We start from the raw sequence: 20,277 nt of genomic DNA on the forward strand, positions 1-20,277 counted from the left end.
AAGGCGGAACTTCTGAGTCCAGGGAGAAGGTCCCAGGTGGGCACCAGAAGGAGGGAGAGTCACCATTAAGGCACGGATGAAGAAAGGGGTGCCAGGGTGTGGCTAAGTGGCAGGTAATGGGCCACATGGCTGGGAAGTAGGCCAGGCCAGAATTGTCAGGTTAGAATAGCTGCGTACCTGCCCAGCTGCAGTGCCTGACACGTATAAAATGTAAAGGTCTTATTTAGCACATTATTTAGAACATTATTTAGAACAAGGGCAGGCACGGAAAAAAACCTTGCATTTTACACACTGCTTTATACATACTCCTAGGCAAGCATTCAACCGACTGGTCTGCATCTCCTATTTTTCTTATTCTTTGAGATAGGGTCTCATGTAGCCTGGCTTGGTCTTAAATCTACTGATATGGGATACGGGCTCCTGGTCCTCCCTATCTCCACACAATAAGGGCTGGTATTATAAGGGTAGGCCCTGATTAGGTTTCCTGAATAAGACTTGATGGAACTCTTATACCTCATGTGCTGTAAATAATGTTCTATTTCATATGCTGCCCTAAAAGATCCCCCTACTTTGTGCTTGAGGAAAGTGGGCTTGGAGGTGATACCTGTCTGCAGTGGCTTCTCTTTCTCCACCATATCTGCGGCCTGTGTGCACCACCAGAGCCTAAGACATTCCCCCGAGGTCCCCACTAAATACACACAGGCTGGCTACAGGGAGGTCTCCCATCTCCACGGTGGCACTCTCTTGTGCGGCCTGTGGGCCGTTTGAGGATTTGGCTCCCACTGGACCACACTACACTCGTTGCTACGCTGCCTCCTGTCTTGGCAGCCTTGTGTGCTGCCCGTCCCTGGACCCACACAGTTTTCAGAAGGCCAGCGTCGTCTCGTATTCAGTCACGCGGTGAAGTAAACTAAGAGATGCGATTGTTTGGACTATCCAAGGTTGAGGAACCTTGACTTTGTTTTAAGGATTCAGCTATCAAATGTGACCTTGGCAAGCAGGCCCTTCCTAAGTCCATCAAATGCACGCAGCTGTCTTCATCAGGGCTGTGCTTCTGAAAGCAGTGCTTATCATACCTGAAGACCGTTGGCTTTTGTTTCTGAAATGGTGTAGTCCCTGGAAGAGCGCTGACCTTAGCCCTTTGGTCAGGCAGCTTCCAGGGCCCACTACCTCACTTTCACAGCTGGGTAGATTGGCGGACCCAAAACTAGGTGAGCTAAGATGAGATACCAGATCTGAATGGCATTATTATTGTAATTACTGTTAAAATATAAAGCATCTTAAATGTGTATTGGAGAATTAGAGTTGAATCTAGAAACAGTATATTTATTTATTTTACTTACTTAATTACAATGTATATATTTTTAATTTTTTATGGGAGTTTTGCTTACTTGTATGCTTACATGCAGTGCCCAGAGAGGCCAGAAGAGGGCATTGTATCCCCTGGTTGTGAGCTGCCATGTGGGTGCTGTGACCTGAACCTGGGTCTTCTGGGAGAGCAGCCACTGTATTTAACTGCTGAGCCATCTCTCTAGTCCCTGTTTAATTATTCCTTAATGTTGGGGATTGAACTCAGGGCCTGAAGCATGGTAGGCAAGGCTGTTACTCCATCCCTGGCTTGACATGCCTCTTTTTAATTTTGTTTTGTTTTCTTGAGACAGGGTCTTACTACATAGCTCAGGCTGGCCTTGAACTCCTGATTATCCTGCCTGTGTCTCCTGAGTACTTGGATTACAGATGTGTACCCCACACCCAGCTATGAACTGCTAATTTTAGTATGTAGGGTTTCAAAAGAATATGTACAAGAAGGCCCTATTTCTCTAGCTTATGAGAGTATGAGTAGCAGTATTTTCTCAGTCTTGCCTGTGTGCACTATTAATTTTGCCATTGTGAATTGGGGAGATGGGAGAGAGAGAGAAAGCTTGATTGAATCATTAAAACTAAGTCATGGGGCTGAGGCAGAAGAATTGCTTTGAGTTGGAGGACAGCCTGGGTTATAAAGTAGGACCCATCTCAGAAAGGAAAAAAAAAAAAAGAAGAAGAAAGAAGAAGAAAGAGAAAAAGAAATAGAAAAATAGAAAGATACAGCTGTAAAATTACTGAGTGAGCTGGAGAGATGGTCCATCAGTTAAGAGCACTGGCTGCTCTTCCGGAGGACCCAGCTTAGACTCGCAGCACCTATATCATGGCTCCATCAATAGCTCCAGTTCCAGGGGGTCCACAGACCTCTTCTGGCCTTCACAGGCTCCAGGGAACCCACATACTACAGAGACAGGCATGCAGGCAAAACACCCACACCCAGAAAAAAAAAAAGGGAAAAAAATCCTAAAATGTCTGAGGATTAGCACAACAGTCCAGGTTATATTTATGTTGTTTGCAAACCAAGCAGGTTTTCTGGCCCGTGCCGTACCTCCAAGCCTCTGCTTCTAAGCTGCAGGCTGCTCCAAGCTGCCTCGTGTTCACACACCAAAACTTCAGCATGGTGCCTGAATCACTGGGGCAGTAGAAATGGAGCATTGAATCCTCCCTTGATCTTCCATCTGCCCTCACCACACTCAGCACTGACTGCGACTCTCTTTCTGTGGCATTGGGATCATTTTTGTGCACATATACTTTCTCAAAAATCATTATTTTTAATTAAAAAAAATATCTCTGAGGTGGCACATGCCTTTTATCCCAGCGCTTTGGAGGCAGTGAGTTTGAGGCCAGCCTGGTCTACAAAGTGAGGTCCAGGACAGCCAGAGTTGCTATACAGAGAAGAAACCTTCTCTCGAAACACCAAAACAACCACAAATTTTATCTCTATGAATGTTTTGCCTGCATGCATGTCTGAGTACCACTTGCATGCCTGGTTCCCTAGGGAGCCAGAAGAGGGTGTGGGATTCGCTGGAACCGGAATTACAGACAGTTGTGAACTGCCACTCTGGAAAAGCAAGCAGTGCTCTTAACTGCTGAGTCATCTCTTTAGCCCCTCTATACACTTCTAAGAATAATTTTCTAAAAATATATTCCATCTTGGGCAAATTGCTCACCCGGTAAAGGTCGTGCAGACCTGGTACCTGAGTTCAATCCCTGGAACTAAGGTAAAGTTGGAGAGACAGGCAGCACACAGGTGTCCTCTGACAGGGCTGGAGAGATGGCTCAGAGGTGAGGAGCACTTGCTGTGCTCCTAGAGGATCTGAATTCAGTTTCCTACACTCATGTGGCTGCTTACAGCCATCTGTAACTCCATGGGAATCCAACACTCTCCTCTGGCTCCCACAGCTACTGTACACACATGGTTTAATATAACCGGTCAAAACACTCATGCAGATCAGATATAAACAAGGAAAAAAGAGAAAGCTCTCCAACATCCACAGAAATGTTCTTCCCCTTCATGGGTACACACAATGATAACACTTAAAAAAAGTATGCACTGTTTTTGCACAATTTTGATTGGAAGCTCAATGTGAATAGATTTAAAATAAAAAATTGAAACATAATCTATTATATTGCTTCTTTTCTTGATTTTCTCTGTCTGTGTCTGTCTCTCTCTCTTGTTTTTTTTTTTTTTTTTTTTTTTTGTGTAGCCTTGGCTGTCCTGGACTTGATTTGTAGACCAGGCTGGCCTCAAACTACTGGAGACTCACCTGCCTCTGCCTCCCCGAGTGCTGGGATTAAAGGCGTAAGCTACCACACCCGACTTATTTTGTATTATATTGCTTCTTTAAGTGCACGCTCTCCTCGTCACCCTGGGCCATATGTCGGGATGTCTTTAGAGACTGCACTATGCACATATGAGTGTGTGTGTTTGCCTGTGTAGACAGCCCAAAATGTCCACAGTGCTACAGAGGAGAAACTGGTTGGGATGCAGGCAGAGGAATATGAATTTCACAGTGGTTTTGTACTCACCAGCACCCATTTAAAAATACTCAAACCTGGGGGCTGGAGAGCTAGCTCAGTGGTTGAAAGCTGACTGCTCTTTCAGAGGACTCCTGTTCAATTCCCAGCCCCCACATGGCAGCTCACAACTGTCTGAAACTCTAAGATCTGACACCCCTCACAGACACAGACATGCTTGCAGGCAAAATACCCATGCACATAAGATTCAAATGAAGAATTAAAAAAAAAAAATGCTCACCCCCCCCTTTTTTTTTCTTTTTTCCTTTGAAATTTCATCTCCATTCTCTTTGCCCCTTTTCCTAAGGCAGCTTGTCCTATGCTGGTTGTCCTTACTCCTTTTCTGCTGTGCAGCTGTGTTCACATGTATCTTACACTAAAGCGAGGTTCCGAAGGTCAACAAGTTCCTTCCACACTGAGCTGTCATCAGAAGCTGATCCGAACATCACAGATCCCTTATATCTGATAGATGAGTTTTACACTGATTTTTGACTGACACACGTCTCTTTTGGGGACAGACTGGTGAGGAAATTTGGAAAGGTGAAGGCTCTCACCTTCCTGGTAGGATAAGCGTTGGTGTGTGGGGGGGAGATGTTTCTTTTGAAGTAGGTTGGGAAACATCTGTTGTGATTTGGGGTGGAAAGTATAGATTAGCATATTTTCTCAGCATGATTAATTTTAGGAAAGAAAACATACGGACAGTGAGCGTTTTGAAATTGATTTCCTTAAAAGTTCCGTGCCCACATACCCTCTGGAAAGTCTTCATGTTCCCATAGAGGGATTCTTACATCCACTTGATTCGACTCAGTGTGCCTGCTCGTAACTAAGCAACATTTCCCTTTTTAGTGATCCGGAAGGATTTTGCACTTAGCATGAATGTTAACGAAAGCGGAGACACTGCATTTATACTGTGTAATACTGCATATGTCAGGCAACAAAATTCCTTCCAGGGGACAGGTGGTGATGGAGGCAGCATAGCATCATAGGTGACTTCCCCAGTTCAGACAAAATTAGTTCCACTGAGGCACATCCATGTCTGCTCTGATTCACAGCCTTCCTACCTTTAAACTGAGATTACAACAGATTCCTCCTTAGGAAACGAGTTTCAGCAAGGTCACACATATAAATCCCTTCACACAGTATTCAGCGTGCACCAAGAGTTCAGTAAACATCAGCTGTTAATTTAGGTGTGACTGCGGACCACCATGGGTGAGCCAAGATGGTGAGGAACAACCATTTCAGTCCTATTGGAAACAAGTTCTTGTATCCAACTGCCCTGATTCCACGGACAGCTTTAGGTCTTTAATAGTCCAGCGAGTTCTGCGGGCCCAAGGTTCACATCATCCTGTGCCCTCACTTTCTGTTCGGCCTCACAAGGTGGGAACTGTGGAAGAACGCTTTCTGGAGCGGCCGAGACTCTGAGTGCTAAAGCTATTTTTAATATTTCAGGATACCGTGTCGTTGCATAAGGTAGATAAATGGTGTTCCGCTTGCTGTTGGCTCTCTTGCATAAAACATATGTAAAGGTATGGGTTCCTGTAATAATGCCAAAGCACCTTAGTCCTTGTGTGGGCAGGCATCTTATTGGGTTACACAGTTTTAATCCCAGAGGAGTTGTCTCTTGACATTAAACTGTCCAAACAGTATTTATATCTGTGGCTGTCCTGCAAGATCACTTCCCCCTGCAGAGCCGTTTAAAAGTAGTTAATGACAGAAGAGACACGACTTGGCCTTTTATGAATGATTGCATAAGTTCGACCCGTGCTGTCATGGTTTATGGAGGAAGGCAGTTTGTCCATACCCGGCGTCCACCACAGCAGGTAATTTGAAATGAAATGAGACAGTTTCTACAAGCAGATTGATTTGGGAATCTTGCCTGTTCTTCCCTTTGACCCTTGACAAGTTGACACTACAAAGATTGTGACTTTAAAAAATGATTGGGTGCAAATACATTTAGGTAGATGATTTACTGTGTGCCGAGGCAAGGACAGTGGCGGGAGCGGTGCTGTGAGGGGAAGTGCTGTAAACTTTAACAACTCGGTTTCGCGTTGCTGTGTCGCCTTAATTACCCCACAGCTACGTCTACTGATCGCCCTACATCAAGTAGTTTATATACGTGGTAAGGGGCCAGGGACCTGATTTCTGGGAGAGGCTGGGCATCCAACTTCAAGATTAAGAGATACGGTATTCATACCAGCCTTCATTGGTATTGCAGATTCTGGTGGTCATCTTCGTGAAAACTCACAGCATGCATGTGAAGAAGAGACAGCCATTTTGTTTGGAGGATTCTGTTTCTTTTTTTTTTCCTTCCTTCCTTTCGTTTTTTTTTTTCTTTCTTTCTAGCATACAGAGGAGGATATACTAAATAATGATTAAAGTAATGATAAACTTAATTATATACATATATATTATGTATAATTAAGGATTTAGGGTTATCTAAAAGAAAATCTCACTCTGAATTAACACATTTTGGAGGCCCAAGAGCTGCCTCTGTGGCTAAGAGCACTTTGTGTCCTCTGGGTTTTCAGCACCTGCACCAGGTGACCACAGCTGCCTGCAGCTCCAGCTCCAGGGGACCTTACGCCTCCACAGGTGCTTGCACGCCTGTACATATTCCCGTGGGTACGCACACTCCCCCATCTAATCAAAATAATAAGGACACTTTTTAAAAAGTGAATTCATACACTTGTTTTAGAGCCCTTCGTAGTTGCACTGAGATTTCTTTGTCCTCTATCGCAGTGTGGATGCAGCCCAGGCTCTTGAGAATTCCGGACCAGCACATTAGGTATGATCCATATTCCCATATACATACATGAATATATACACACACATACATATGAGAGAGATGGAGAGAGAGACTCTTTTTAGTCCTGGTTGTTCTGGAGCTTGATATTTAAATATTTAGGTATTTAGGCCAGACTAGCCTTGAACTTACAGAGATCCTTCTGTCTTTGCCTCCCAAGCGCTGGGCTATGATCTGTCAACATATTTAAAAATAAAGTATTCTCGAAAACAGGCACCAGGAAAAGCCTTTAAAAGATGTTATCTCCAGGTGTGGTAGCACACACCTTTAAATCTTGCAGAGGAGGGTAGATCTGCGAGTTCAAGTCCAGCCTGGCCCACACGGCAAGCTCTAGTCTAGCTGCACAGTGAGACCATGCAGTGAGAGTCCATTCACAGTTACATAATTTCTATGGCTGGATGGTGTTTATTTGCTCTTTAGAGACAGGGTCTAGTGTCATGCTGGCTGGCCTTGAGCTCCGGTCCTTGGTGCTGGGATCACGGGCCTGCTGGCTGGGCTATTTTAAATGAACTTTGTGGTGGAGAATTGCTGGTGGTTAGTGTCTAGATGTGGGCTGAGGACTACAGGCCTCCGTCCTTGCTAGAGAAAATATCCATATCTCAAGAATGATAAACCTTGGGCTCTTCTCTGTGGCTTTTGCTTCTTTCTATCTTTTTATTCTACTCACTTTGTTTGAAATATAATTTGAAGATGCTGTTAAAAAAAAAACAGAAGAAATTCCCCATTGGTCTCTGTTTAAATTATTTACTGCCCTTTTGAGCCATATCTTCATTGAACTATGTTAAAAGTATTTTGCTGAAATGTTTCTTTATGTTGCCCGTCGGGTTTAATAGACGTGCCATTTAATAAGCTCTCTACCTGTAAGGATAGACTATTTGACCTCTATGCCCTGCTACTGCTAGACATAGTATAAGATTGCTTTGTGAAATAAAGCTGTCGGTAACATCAACAAAATAAAAAATGATCGTATTCCAATACTCTCTGCTGAGTACTATGACAGCGCTGAAATATGGAATAAAATTGAAAGTAGATTAGTTTTGGGTCTTAAGTCATGTTTTGACAAGAAATAAGAGAGGAGAACATATCTTTGAACTTTTAGTTTTAAAGTTTTTAATGAAAATATTTATCATTTTGTAAGCTTCCTTCTTTCTTTATCGCATCTAGGCTGTATAATCTTAAAACAATCCGTTCTCTGATTGTGAGGGACATAAATACTGCTCTATCTTTGTATTAAATATCATAAAGGAGACACGCACAGGGCATGACGGCTTGACACTTGTAAGTTAAGGAGTGTCATGCTAATAAAAAAGCTTATTGAAGAGGTTGGGAAATCAGTCATTAATAAGCTACATATTTTCAGGGTATGTAAAGCATGTAAATACTGCAGACAAGCAGGCTGCTTTTGCTGTATTTTTAAGCTCACCTTCTGGAACGGTTTGAATCTGAAGAGGAAGAATAAATATGTCAGAGTAGAGGGAGCCTTGCTGGCGATTACTTCCAAGCTGAAGGAATTTTCGAATTGCCGAGACATGCAGATTGTGAAATGCCTTTCACTTCTTTGGTTACACATTAATCAGATGAAATCAGGAGAGGTGAGTGGTGTGGGTGAACCTGAGAGGGCGACATTCCCCCACCCCTACCCCAGGCAGCTGCAAACATCCTGGGCCACCGAATTGGAGGCTGTGGCTTTCTTGAAGGTACAGTGCCTCCGCTCCTCTTCATTTCCTGTGCGGAGGGTTCACAGAGGGCTGCCTGAACGGCTGTGCAGCTCACTGCACTTCTGTTTGCATTCTTACCCACAGAGTGCAGGGTGGCCCCTGTCCTTTCCAGGCAAGGCTGGGCATGAGTACCTTCAGCTACAGCTTCTCAGATGACATCTCTACTGATGTTCTCCTCCTAAGTGCTAGCACATGACTAAGATAGGCCAGAGCCCATGAGAGATTTTTTTTTTTTTTTTTTTTTTTTTGAGACAGCATTTCTCTGTCTAGCCTTGGCTCTCCTGGACTCCCTTTGTAGATGACGCTGGCCTTGAACTCAGGGATCTGCCTGCCTCTGCCTTCCCCAGTGCTGGAATTACAGGCATGTACCACTGCACTGGCCCATGAGAGACACTGTTTTTAATCATGAAAAGGACAATCCTCTGTGATTGTGTTTTGATTTTTCTTTTTTTCTTCTCCCTCCCTCCCTCCCTCCCTTCCTTCCTTCTTTTTTTTTTTTTTTTTTTCAGTACTTGTGATTGGGTCCGGATAGATGCTCTATCTCTGAGTGACATCCCTTAGCTTCTTACTTTAAAAGATTGGTTTTGTGTCCATGTGGGGGTATGTGCATGTGAGTGCTGGTACCCTCAGAGGTCAGAAGTGGGTGCTGGATCTCTGGGGAGACTGAGTTACAGGGGGTTGTGAGCTGCCCAACGAGAGTGCTGGGAACCGAACTCGGGTCCTCTGCAAGAGCAGCAAGTGCTATTAACTGCTCAGCCATCTCTCTGGCTTCTTTATTTCATTTATTTATAGGCAGAATCTTGCTGTGACAGATTCCCACTAGCCCAGCCTGGCTTTGTAGTTGTGGCCTCTGCCTTCCAAGTGCTCAGGGGAAAGGCATGCATTACCATGCTCGCCTTAGCTTTAAAGAGAAGTGTTTATAAAGCCTCAGATGATCTTTCCTTAGATATTTTACAGCTGTTCCAAAGGAGAAAAGTTTTAAAATGTAGGTGGACACGAGCGCTAGCTATTTGCTAGCAGTTGAGATGTATGCCAAAAGTATGGAGCCCTGTAACAGAGCCCCTTAATTTGTTCCGTTACATGGTTTTAACCTTGGCTTTGCTAAATAGTATCTTAAACAGGACAGTGAATTACTGTGGTCATTAGGTTGTTGTCATTTGTCACCCTTGATGGCAGCTTGGCTCCTGAATACAGAAGGCTGTCAGGGCACTATATAGTTGTCCAGACCAAGATTACATGCATGTCTTAGTCACATGTCAAACTCCAGAAAGGCCCTGAGCATGTGTAGCGGGAGGGTCAAGGAGTGGGACAGCATACCTAATAAACACGTCCTTGGGCCAAAGACAAGCTAGGGAAGGAGGTGGCAGTGTGAGAGTAGAAAAGGGTAGCAACAAGATAACAGGGAAGAGAAATGTTGGCAGAAAAGGAGCAAGGATTCTAACAGAGTCAGCCCACTGTGAAGGCTATGCAATGAAGCAGAGCGGGGGACACAAGAGTGCTGTACCCTCAGAGGTCCGAAGTGGGTGCTGGATCTCTGGGGAGCTTGAGCTATAGGGGTTGAGCCACTGCTGTGTGGTGCGGCTCCAGCGTCAGGCTTGCTAGCTGTAGCTGTACACCTTTAGCAGATGCCGCTTTCGCCAGTGCTGGGATCTCACCTGGACAACGGGAAGAGGGGGAGGGCTTCCCTTGTTCAAGCAGACAGTGGGAAGGGCCGGACTGGGCCGCCGAGGTACTGCAGCTGCCCTCTGGGCCTGGTTGCCTCCTGGTCTATCCTCTCCACTGTGGAACAAGGCTGTCGACTTCCCTTCAGACCTGATGAATCTCATGAGGTCCATCCCATCTTTGTAAAAGGAATTTCTAGAAGTTTCTGATTGTCAGTAAACAAAACTTCTTATTCTCATTTTAGTTGCTCTAGTCACATGTTTGAAGAGCTCTGGACTAGAACCTTAATGTCAATTTACCTTATGTATTTAGTATTCAGTAGAGGTCAAACCCAGGGCCTTGTACACAGTGGACCTGGGCTGGAGTAATGGCTTAGTAGGTAAGAGCATGTCTTGTTCTTGCAAAAGACCCGAGTTCAGTTCCCAGCATCTATGTTGGGTGGCTTACAATCACGTGAGACTTTTCAGCTCTGGGGGATCGACACTCTGGTCCCTAGAGGCACCTGCCATTACATGCAAGTATAGACACACACATATACCCATAATTTAAAAAATAAACACTTAATTTCAAAATATTTTTCAGTAGCCCCTATTGTTTGGTCTTCAAAAACAAGTATCTGTGCAAATGGCACTAATGACGATGGCTAACAAGAAAAGTGATACTAGCCAGGAGTGGTGGCACACACCTGTGATCCCAGCTCTCAGGGAGGCAGAAGCAGGCAGATCGCTGTGAGTTTGAGGCCAGCCTGGTCTACAAAGTGAGTCTAGGACAGCCAAGGATACACAGAGAAACCCTGTCTTGGGGGTGGGGGGAGAAGAAGCAATACTATAGTTGGAATATGCTACAAAATGACATCACAGTGGCACATATCTGTGTTTATTATGTTTCAGGTTCTGTTCAATGTGCCTTTACATACATCAGCTCACTTCAATGTAATAAGTAGCTACTTATTACATATGTATTATGATTACTTTTTTTAGTATTGAACATTATTATTTTTTTAATTTCTATTTTTTATATTAATTACAGTTTATTTACTTTGTATCCCAGCTGTATCCCGCTCCCTTATTCCCTCCCAATCCCACCCTCCCTCCCTCATCTCCTCCCTGCCCCTTTCTAAGTCCACTGATAGAGGAGATCCTCCTCCCCTTCCATCTGACCCTAGTTTATCAAGTCTCATCAGGACTGGCTGCAATGTTCTCCTCTGTGGCCTAGCCAGGCTGCTCCTCCCTCAGCTGGGAGCATCAAAAAGCCAGCCACTGAGTTCATGTCAGAAACAGTCCCTGTTCCCCTCACTAGGGCATCCACTTGGATACTGGGTTGCATAGGCTACATCTGAGCAGAGGGTCTAGGTTATATCCAAACATGGTCCTTGGTTGGAGAAACAGTCTCAGAAAAGAACCCTGTGCCCAGATATATTTGGTCCTTGTGGAGCTCCTGTCCTCTCCAGATCTTACTAACTCCCCCTTCTTTCATATGAGTCCCTGCACTCTGCTCAAGGTTTGGTTATGAGTCTCAGCATCTGCTTTGATACACTGCTGGGTATACAGTCTTTCAGAGGCCTCTCTGGTAGGCTCCTGTCCTGTGATTACTTTTATCTATATATAAAAGTTATAGTTGAAGAAACTTAGGTACAGACATTTATGAAATATATCTGTGGCCATTCAGGAAGAGCTGGGATTCAAATCCAGGAAGTCTCAGCCTAGAATGGAGGCACATGCCTTTAGTCTCAGCAGGTGGAGTGGGAGTTTGAGGTCAGCTAGTCTATATAGAAAGTTCTGGGACAGCCAGGGCTCTCTGTCTCAGCACTCCCCCTCCTCCACCCCACCAAAAAAAACCCAAAAAACCCAAAACAACAACAACAACAACAATAAAAAACCCAATCCAGGAAGCCTGGTGTCAGAGTCCATGATTCTTTTTGTTGTTCAAGACAGAGTTTCTCTGTGTAGCCCTGGCTGTTCCTGGAACTTGCTCTGTAGACCAGGCTGGTCTCAGACTCAGAGATTCACTTGCCTCTGCCTGTGGAGGTCTGGGATTAAAGGGATGCGCCACCAAATCTGTCCTCCATGTTTCTTATAAAACGCAGCACAAAGCACTGTTTTATGATTCACTTAGTTCTTAATTAACTCACTCAGCCAACCAACTAACCAGACAACCAGCAAACCAACTAACCAACAAGCCAACCAACAAACCACCCAGCCAGCCAGCCAGCCAACCAACCAACCGATGTATTTATTTGGTTTCTACTGTAAAGTATCGTTGATACTCTGCAAGATGGGAACTAGAGCAGGGGTTAGAAAGAGAGGGGAAGTAAGTATTGGTGAACTACTAACTCGAGTAATTGTAACAAACATTGCAATGTAAGACAGAGGTGGCAGGTGCTGGAAGAAAGTGCACAGAATTTGACCCAGCAAGACCCTTGAGAAAATGTTGCGTTGGACCTGAGAGGTGAAGTTCACCACCAACTGGGAGCTGAGCAGTTCTTCCCAGGTCCTGGGACAGAGGGCTCGGTGCTGCTGAGATCAAGGAGGTCAGTGACAGCCTGGTGCTAGAGGAGGCTGAGTTACCCAGGCAGATCTGCGTGGGCTGTGGAAGGGGCTCAAGGTCTGTCTCCAGATCAGAGGAAGCGTCTGCAGCAGGGGCAGCGGCCACTGTTTGTTTCCTTGTCCGTCTTCTCCATACAGTGAAAAGGATGGGTTTGAGATAGGGACCGAGGTGGACTTGGGAAGCTAGGCCTGGGGCCGCTGCAGAGCTTGCGTACAATATAAAGTAAAGCTCAAGCCAGAGTGTGGTAGTGGATAGGGGTGGTGGTGATGGTGGTGGCGTCGAGGAAGAGTCAAGAGATTGCTGGCAGCCAACATTGTCAAAAAGCATGGATGAATTAAAGACACGGCAGTTGTTCCATGACCCCTGAGCTTTTTGCTTTTGGAGTTTAAGGAAGGTAGTGTCTGCAGCGATGGGAACCCTGCATGAGGTCAGGGTGGGTCTGTCCAGGACAAGGTGAGTTTGCAGCTGACATCGCAGTCAGTTTTAATGCTGCAAGGAAGAAAGTAAAAAATGTAAATCTCTTTCCTGGACTTTTACAAGAATTAATAAGTAAGAAGAGTCAGAAGAGGGCATGTTCCATACCTGCTGTTCTCACATGAAGCTGGGTTTTATAGGAATGTGCTCATTTATTCCTCATCTACTACACTTTATGTTTAGGAGCAAATGCACTTAAAACCATCGTTTGGAACATTGCCTTTACTAAAGAGAGGACCGCTCTGCCATTGGTGTAATTGTTTCAACACCGACTCCACGCAGGCAGACTAGTGTAAGCCATCATTAATTCTTTGTATAATTAATGCATAAAATGCAGTGTTTCTATTAATGGAAAAGCAAACTCAAGCATCGCACTGATAATATCAATAACATGCATTTGTAATTACATACTGTAGATAACTGTGAAAGGTACATTTTATTACATTAATAAAGTGTAAAACCTCCTGAAGCAGCCTAGAACTGGGCAGCAGCGACTGTTAGAGCTTGCTGCTTCGTCTGTCAGGACTCTGCAGGGTGCTGTCAGCCGGCAGGGACCTGCACAGCGTACAAAGGATGGCACTTATATTTCTGTTTTAAAATGCTACAAATGCGCTGTACACATTAATGGCCTGCATTGTGACATTTTCATATGTGTATCATGTTCTTTGATTATATTCCATCTCTATTACCCATTTTTTTCCCTTTTTTCCCCCCAAGAGAGGGTTTCTTTGTGTACCTTTGGCTGTCCTAGAACTTACTCTGTCGACCAGGCTGGCCTTGAACTCATGGAGCTCCACCTGCCTCTGCCTTTCCAGTGCTGGGATTAAAGGCTTGTGCTCTCTTTTCTGGTTTCACGGAATGCTGGTACAGGTTTCCAGAGAGCCGGTGCCAGGCTCCCTCCCTCCATTACTGTGTGTGCACCCTCCTTCCCGGCTGGTCTCTGTTGTGATCTGCTTTCTTGTAAGTTTAAGGAAACACCATTCTTCCTAGCATGACATAGAATCACATTTTTTTTTTTTCCTTTTTCAACAGGTCTTGCTGGTTGAAACCCATTCTATATCCCAGGCAGGCCTTAACCATGAAGCCACTGAGCAGCTGATTTCTATATCCCAGGCAGGCCTTAACCATGAGGCCACTGAGGAGCTGATTTCACATCTGTACCAGGAACTTACCACAGTTTGCTAATTTTTGAAGTATTTAAAAATTTATATTTTTTCAGTTTATTTACTGAAATAAACTTGCCCCCCTCCCTTGACTGAAAAATTTTATGTATCTATTTTTCTTTACATATTCTGAATATCAACCCCTTGATCAATAGGTAGCTGGCAAGAGTTTTCTCCCATTTTGACGTTTTGTCTCCTCACTCTGGTAACTGTTTCTGTTGCTAAGCATACGCATTTTAATTTCATGCAATCCCATTTGCTATTTTTTTTTATTATTATTTCCTGGGTGATGGGAACCCTATTAAGAAAGTCCTAGTGATATGCCTTTTTCCATGTTGAAATATTGTATGGTGATGAATAACGTGCTATTATGAGAGTCCTCAGAGCAACAGCAAAGATGAAAACCTAACTAACTGAAGACAAGAAGCACTTACTGGGCCGCAGTGACCGGCCTCCGTGACTGTATGTTCCTTCCGAAGCGTGTACCAGATATTAGGGGACTCAAAGGAGAGCGATAAGTCACTTAGTTTTACTTCTTAGTTTTAGAATTAGTTTTACTTTTTTTTTGTATGTGTGAATGAGTGTTTGAGTACATGTATGGTACTGTGTGTGTTCCTGGTGACCACAGAGGCCTGGATCCTGCTGAACCCAGTTAGAGGTGGTTGTGAGCTGCTGGGCATGGGTACTGGGAACTGAATCAAGGTTCTCTGCAGGAGCTGCCAGTACTCTTAAGTGTTGAGCCATCTCTCCAGCCTTCGAGAATGCTGGTTTCATGAAGGAAGGCGTGAGAGGTTGCAGGCATTGCTAGGCTAATACCTTGGTCACGTGTTGACAGCTGACAGGATGAGTGTGCTGGATGAACTGGACCGTTAGGTGCCTGTCCCTCCCTCCAGGAGGGAGTGAAGCAGGAGGGTTATTTTGGACAGTTCTCAGAGGCTCCAAGGATTGAGCAGGCATATCTCTCTTTCTAGACAGGACATGGGGGAAATAGGATATGGTTGGAAAGCCTCCACATTTGAAGACCACTGGAGTGCATTCAAAACATCTTAGCTCGGGTGTTTCCTTGACACTTACAAGGATCGTGCTTGGTTTTAACCCCAGCACTGGGGAAAACAATGCTAGAGGCAGACAGCGGCTCTGTGTAACCTTCACCCTGTAAAGCTGAACAGAAACACAGAAGGCATTTCTGCAACTACGCAAATGACTTGTCCTTGTGTGCTCGCTCCTATCTCAGGGTGATCCGGAATCCACTGGAGGGGGTCAAAGCATCCTGTTCCTGATGGAAACACTGGCCAGAATGCCCAGGATCCATTTCCATCCTATTACCCCAGAAATGCAGCTCTGTAGCCATGGGGCAAGGTTAAAGACTTTCTTAAAGTGCTTTCTTTCTTTCAGTAGTTAGTTACTAGACTTGAACCAAAAACCATTTTGTGTAAAAAGAAAAGAAATGGAAAAAAAAATTCCAAGAATAATATTGCATTCAAATTATCATTCTAGATGAGGCTGCTTTGGTTGGATATATGGATGACCTTTGGGCTGTCCATACTTGTCTACAAATATGGGAGTTGGAGAGATTGAACAAGACCTGAGTTCCGTTCGCAGCACCCACAGAGCACCTGACAACCATCCACAGCTGCAGTTCTGGGGGCTAAACAACTCTTCTAACCTCCCCGGGCACCAGGCAGCATGTCGTGCACAGACATGCACGTGGGCAAAAAGCTCATAGACATAAACTAGGTTAAATAAATCTTTAAAAGAAGGTTTTTATTAAAAATATATATATTGTGTGTGATTTCTAGAGACAGGTTCAGGCTTTTGCAATGTCCCCCAAATGGACTGTGAGCTCCCTTCGCCTGCATCGAAGAAGCATTTATGGTCCAGAATATAAATAGGCTATGAATACAAATAGAGCGTTTCTTCCCTTTCTGTATTTCCGCCTATGGTCAACAGGTGGCAGCATAGACATCAGCCTTCAACTCCGCCCCCCCAACTACCCCGCCCCCACTTTTTCTGACCTCAAATAAATTTGACCAGTAAAATGCAATATTTGCATCTCATTAGCAGCCTAGCTTTGGCTTGGATAGATTGTGGACAAAGTGTCTCATCCAAGTGCCCCCAAAAGCTCCGTGGAAGAGTAAAGTGCGATTAGATAGCAGCCACAAACGTGGACAGACAGTATTTGCTATGTCTTTCTGTTAGTGAGAGAAAAAGCCCACAGCTGGTTGAACAAAGGTCCTCCCAGACTGTAAAATCGAACGGACTCCCCGGACCTGTGGTTAGCGCTTTATTGCCGACCATCAGAGTTTAAACGGTATTTATAATGAATGATTTTAAGAACTTACTCACAACAGCAAAACCACTTCTTGGAACCAGCGGCCGAGAAAGACCTCTTTCCCTTCTTTGGCTCCCCAGAGGGCTGAGTGAGAACAGAAAAAGAGGAAGCTGCCCTGCACTTGTGCCTCGAGGCTTTCTGATTTTGACGAGTTTCGCTTTCTGTTTCTGTGAACGCCTAAGAACCTGGAGGTGGATGACCGGTTCCATTTTTTTTTTTTTTTTTACACAGGGTTTTCTCTGTGTAACCTTGGCTGTCCTGGACTCACTTTTTAGACCAGGCTGGCCTCGAACTCACAGAGATTCTCCAGTCTCTGCCTCCCTGAGGGCTGGGATCATAGCATGAACCACAGCAGCAGCTATTATGAATTCTAAACATGTGTACATTGGGCATTTCTTTTTCTCTTTAAACATAACTAACTACCAGATGGAGTTTCTCTGTGTAGTCCTGGCTGTCTTGGCACTTGCTCTGTAGACCTGGCTGGCCTTAAACTCAGAGCTCCATCTTCCTCCTGAGTGCCTGGGTTAAAGGCTACCACCACCTGGTATTTCTGGCTCTTAGCACAGCTGACGGCAATGCTATTTCTCAGGATTAATTTTTTGTTTACTGATATATGCTTTGTGGTACCTGTAGTTCTTAGAGATTAAGATTTTGTTTATGTATTAAACAAGTCCAAGGGCAATCTCCACAGGACAAGGGGCTGGGTGGGCTTGGTGAGGTCCCTTATGCCTGTGGCTTCCTTTGAAAAGTTGCCATCAAATCCCGTCATTAGGGAGCCGGGAGCAAAGAGATGGACCTTCACTGTCCCAGGATGTGCTGTTCGGCAGAAGATGATAGATAGGGCCTGGGGACGGCTGACAAATTATCAGCAGAAGGGATGCAAATGTTGAGGGGAGAATAGAATTTGGAAACTGATTGCCGGGCTGTTTGGGTTCATTTTTCACAGTCCAGTTCAAACTGTAGGTCTCTCTTGAAATGTAAAATAGCCTCTAGGCAAAACCCAGGAGCCAGGAATTTGCATCTGAGTTCACTTCCCTCAAATAATAATTACTGTTAGAAGGACCTCAGTGGATCAATCAACCACCGATCAATTAGTATTTACGGAAATGTGGGTTTTCTCTAGTCTTCCATTAAATGTCTTGAGCAACAGGAGGCAAAGTGAACCCTAACCCCCTGGTCCTATTCCTCTTGTCTTCAGAGCCTCCCTATGTGGAGCAGGGAGAAAGTGAGCCACAGGGAGCCTTGTGTAGGTAGAGTCAAAAGCAATTGTTTGATGATGATTTAATTATTTATTGCAGTGCTGGGGATTGAATCTAGCACCTCAGACTTCCTAAGCAAGTGCTCTACCACTGAGCTACATTCTCAGTGCTCTCTCTCTCTCTCTCTCTCTCTCTCTCCTGAGGCTTCACTAAATTCCCCAGGCTGGCCTTGAACTTGGCAATCCTCCTGTTCTGCCTCACTGGTTAGATGGTGCTTTAATGTGAGCCTTTGTGACTCAGGTACAATCCCTCTCCCTCACCCAGTCCCCCCTCCTCCTCCTAGTCCTGGTGCTTGATACACCTGGAGCCCCTTTCCTACAGTTTTTTTCTTGGATAACAGTTTGGAAGCCCCTAGGCTGCTGCTTTGTTCTCAGGGGTGATGGGTGCATGTGTATCTGTGCGTGCAAGCACACATTTTCCTGGTAGCTGTGACATAGAAGGCCTGATATAGGTCTTGACCAGGGTGGGTGGCCTTTTCTCCTGACCACTTCATAGGTCTCCACCTCAGGGACTATTTTAAAGCTCCAGGTGTGTGGGCGGAAGGTGAGACTGACTCAGTGAAAGTGGAATGCACCACATTTTGTAGTTAGTTTTTCCATAAAAGAGAAGGATTATTTTTGGAAATTATCCTATTCAGGATTCTGACATGTTGGGGGGAAAAAAAAAAAGCAAAAGATAAAAAACAACCCTCCCCCAACTCAGCCACCCCCCACCCTCCCCCATTTCTAAGATTCACAAATAGCACTTAGGGGTAGTGTCTTGTCAGCTGTGGTCCAGGCCTGTAATCCAAGCACTCAGAGGGCAGAGGCAGGTGACTTGTCCCTGAGTTTGAGTCAGTCTGGGCTACACAGTCAAGTCTACGACAGCCTTGTCCATCAAGTTCTTTAACTTTTCATTTATACTGAATTTTATTATCATGGAATTTTTTTTTTTCTTAAGTAGCCCAGGTTGGCCTCATACTTACCAGGCAGCTGAGGATGACCTTGAACTTCTGATCCTCTCATCACCATCTCTCCAGCTCAGGGATTACAGACATGAACCACTGCTCTGGGTTTATGCAGTGCCTGGGATACACACACACACACACACACACACACACACACACACACGCCCCAGGCCTCCTCTGCTAGGCAGGCATTCCACCAACTGAGCCGCAGCCCAGCCCTCAGAAGGCGTCATCACAGGAAGCCTGTGAGGTTTGAAGTCCAGAAGGAGAATGTGTGGGGTCTCCCAAATGCCTTGTAGGACTTAGGAAATACCTGTTTATGGATTTATTTATGTTTAAAAAGACCTTCATAAAGCAAGACAAACCAAATGAGAAACTGTAAAGGGACTGGAAGGCATATGATATGGTTTATCGTTCAGAAATTTTAAAAAATGAATGAATTTATTTATATACATTTCTTTTGCTTATAGGGTCTCAGGTAGGGGAGACTGGCTTTGAACCCTGATCATCCTGCACCACCCCCCAAAATGTGTACCATCACACTTAATTCCTCTTATTTATTATTTCAGAAATGTGTTTTACTCTTATTTATTGTGGTGGGGGGGGGCACAGGGCACCACAGAGCCCGAGTTGGGGACAGGAGACAACTTGCCGAAGTTGGCTGCTGGGACATGAGAGATTACCCGGCTTGTCAGCAAGCGCCCTTAGTGGCTGAGCCAGCTCCCCATTCCACATTTATTAGTATTATTATTTCACCAAAAAGGAATCTAAGACCGAAAAAGGCAGCGGGCAGGTAGTGAATGAACACATTGCAAGAAACGAGCTATACAAAATTGTAACAGTGTGCGCAGGACAACAGGCGTGGGATTATACAGGGCTGCCTCCGATAAGACATATTTTGGGGCACAAGTTGAAATTTGCATCGTGTTAAGATTCATGTTCTGCAGTGTATCTAAAAGAGGATGGGTACAGCTGGGTCTTTTATGTATAATCTAAGAATGGAAACCATAACGACAGCACGTGGGCAGGACGAATCTACCTTCTGAATGACGAATTAGGTCATCACAGGCGGTTTTATCTGATGGGAATCCCTCCCTGTACTCAGGCCGCGAGCATCTCTGCGACAGTGGCTCCATTCCCTCCAGCGCGAGCTCACCGACGGGCTTTTTTCTCCTTTGCTTGCCGTGCTGTGTGGCACCAGCTGCAGGAGTGAGAGGTTAATAAGCTTCCACAACCCCAAGTAGCCCTGGTTCTCAATGACCAGGGTAATTGCACCAAGAAGAGCCCTTCCACGGCTCCGGGGTGTGTGGTCAGATCTAGCTCCCTCGGGCACAGGCCGGACTCTAGGTGTTGGGAATGACCTTGGCGCCTCTCAGCAAGGCCGCTTGACACTGAAGAGGGAGAGTTTGCCTGCGGGGTTTTCAGTAGACAGCGGCCAGACCTGGGGACCCGAGGAACACTCGGGGTTGCCAGGACTGCCCCCCCCCCCCCCCC

The 20,277-nt window shown here is 45.1% G+C and overlaps 3 long non-coding RNA genes across 3 annotated transcripts in view; 1 reads left to right on the forward strand and 2 right to left on the reverse strand.

Annotated features, from left to right (window-relative positions):
- Nucleotides 1-8,203, reverse strand: part of LOC129669718 (uncharacterized) — a 31,217-nt gene extending 23,014 nt beyond the window's left edge. The window contains exon 1 of the long non-coding RNA XR_008719070.1: nucleotides 8,106-8,203. This is a non-coding gene — a long non-coding RNA (uncharacterized LOC129669718). The remainder of the gene's footprint in view (nucleotides 1-8,105) is intronic.
- Nucleotides 4,764-14,320, forward strand: LOC129669719 (uncharacterized). Its single transcript, XR_008719071.1, has 3 exons — nucleotides 4,764-5,699; nucleotides 6,619-6,664; nucleotides 14,116-14,320. It is a non-coding gene; the product is annotated as an uncharacterized LOC129669719 (long non-coding RNA).
- On the reverse strand, nucleotides 12,275-16,698 carry LOC129669717 (uncharacterized). Its single transcript, XR_008719069.1, has 2 exons — nucleotides 16,589-16,698; nucleotides 12,275-13,098 (listed from the first exon to the last, which is right to left on the reverse strand). It is a non-coding gene; the product is annotated as an uncharacterized LOC129669717 (long non-coding RNA).
- Nucleotides 16,699-20,277: the final 3,579 nt, after the last annotated feature.

The sequence above is a fragment of the Psammomys obesus genome, unplaced genomic scaffold (genome assembly GCF_907164565.1).
Source record: "Psammomys obesus unplaced genomic scaffold, mPsaObe1.curated_primary_1811, whole genome shotgun sequence".
Taxonomy (NCBI): Eukaryota; Metazoa; Chordata; class Mammalia; order Rodentia; family Muridae; genus Psammomys; species Psammomys obesus.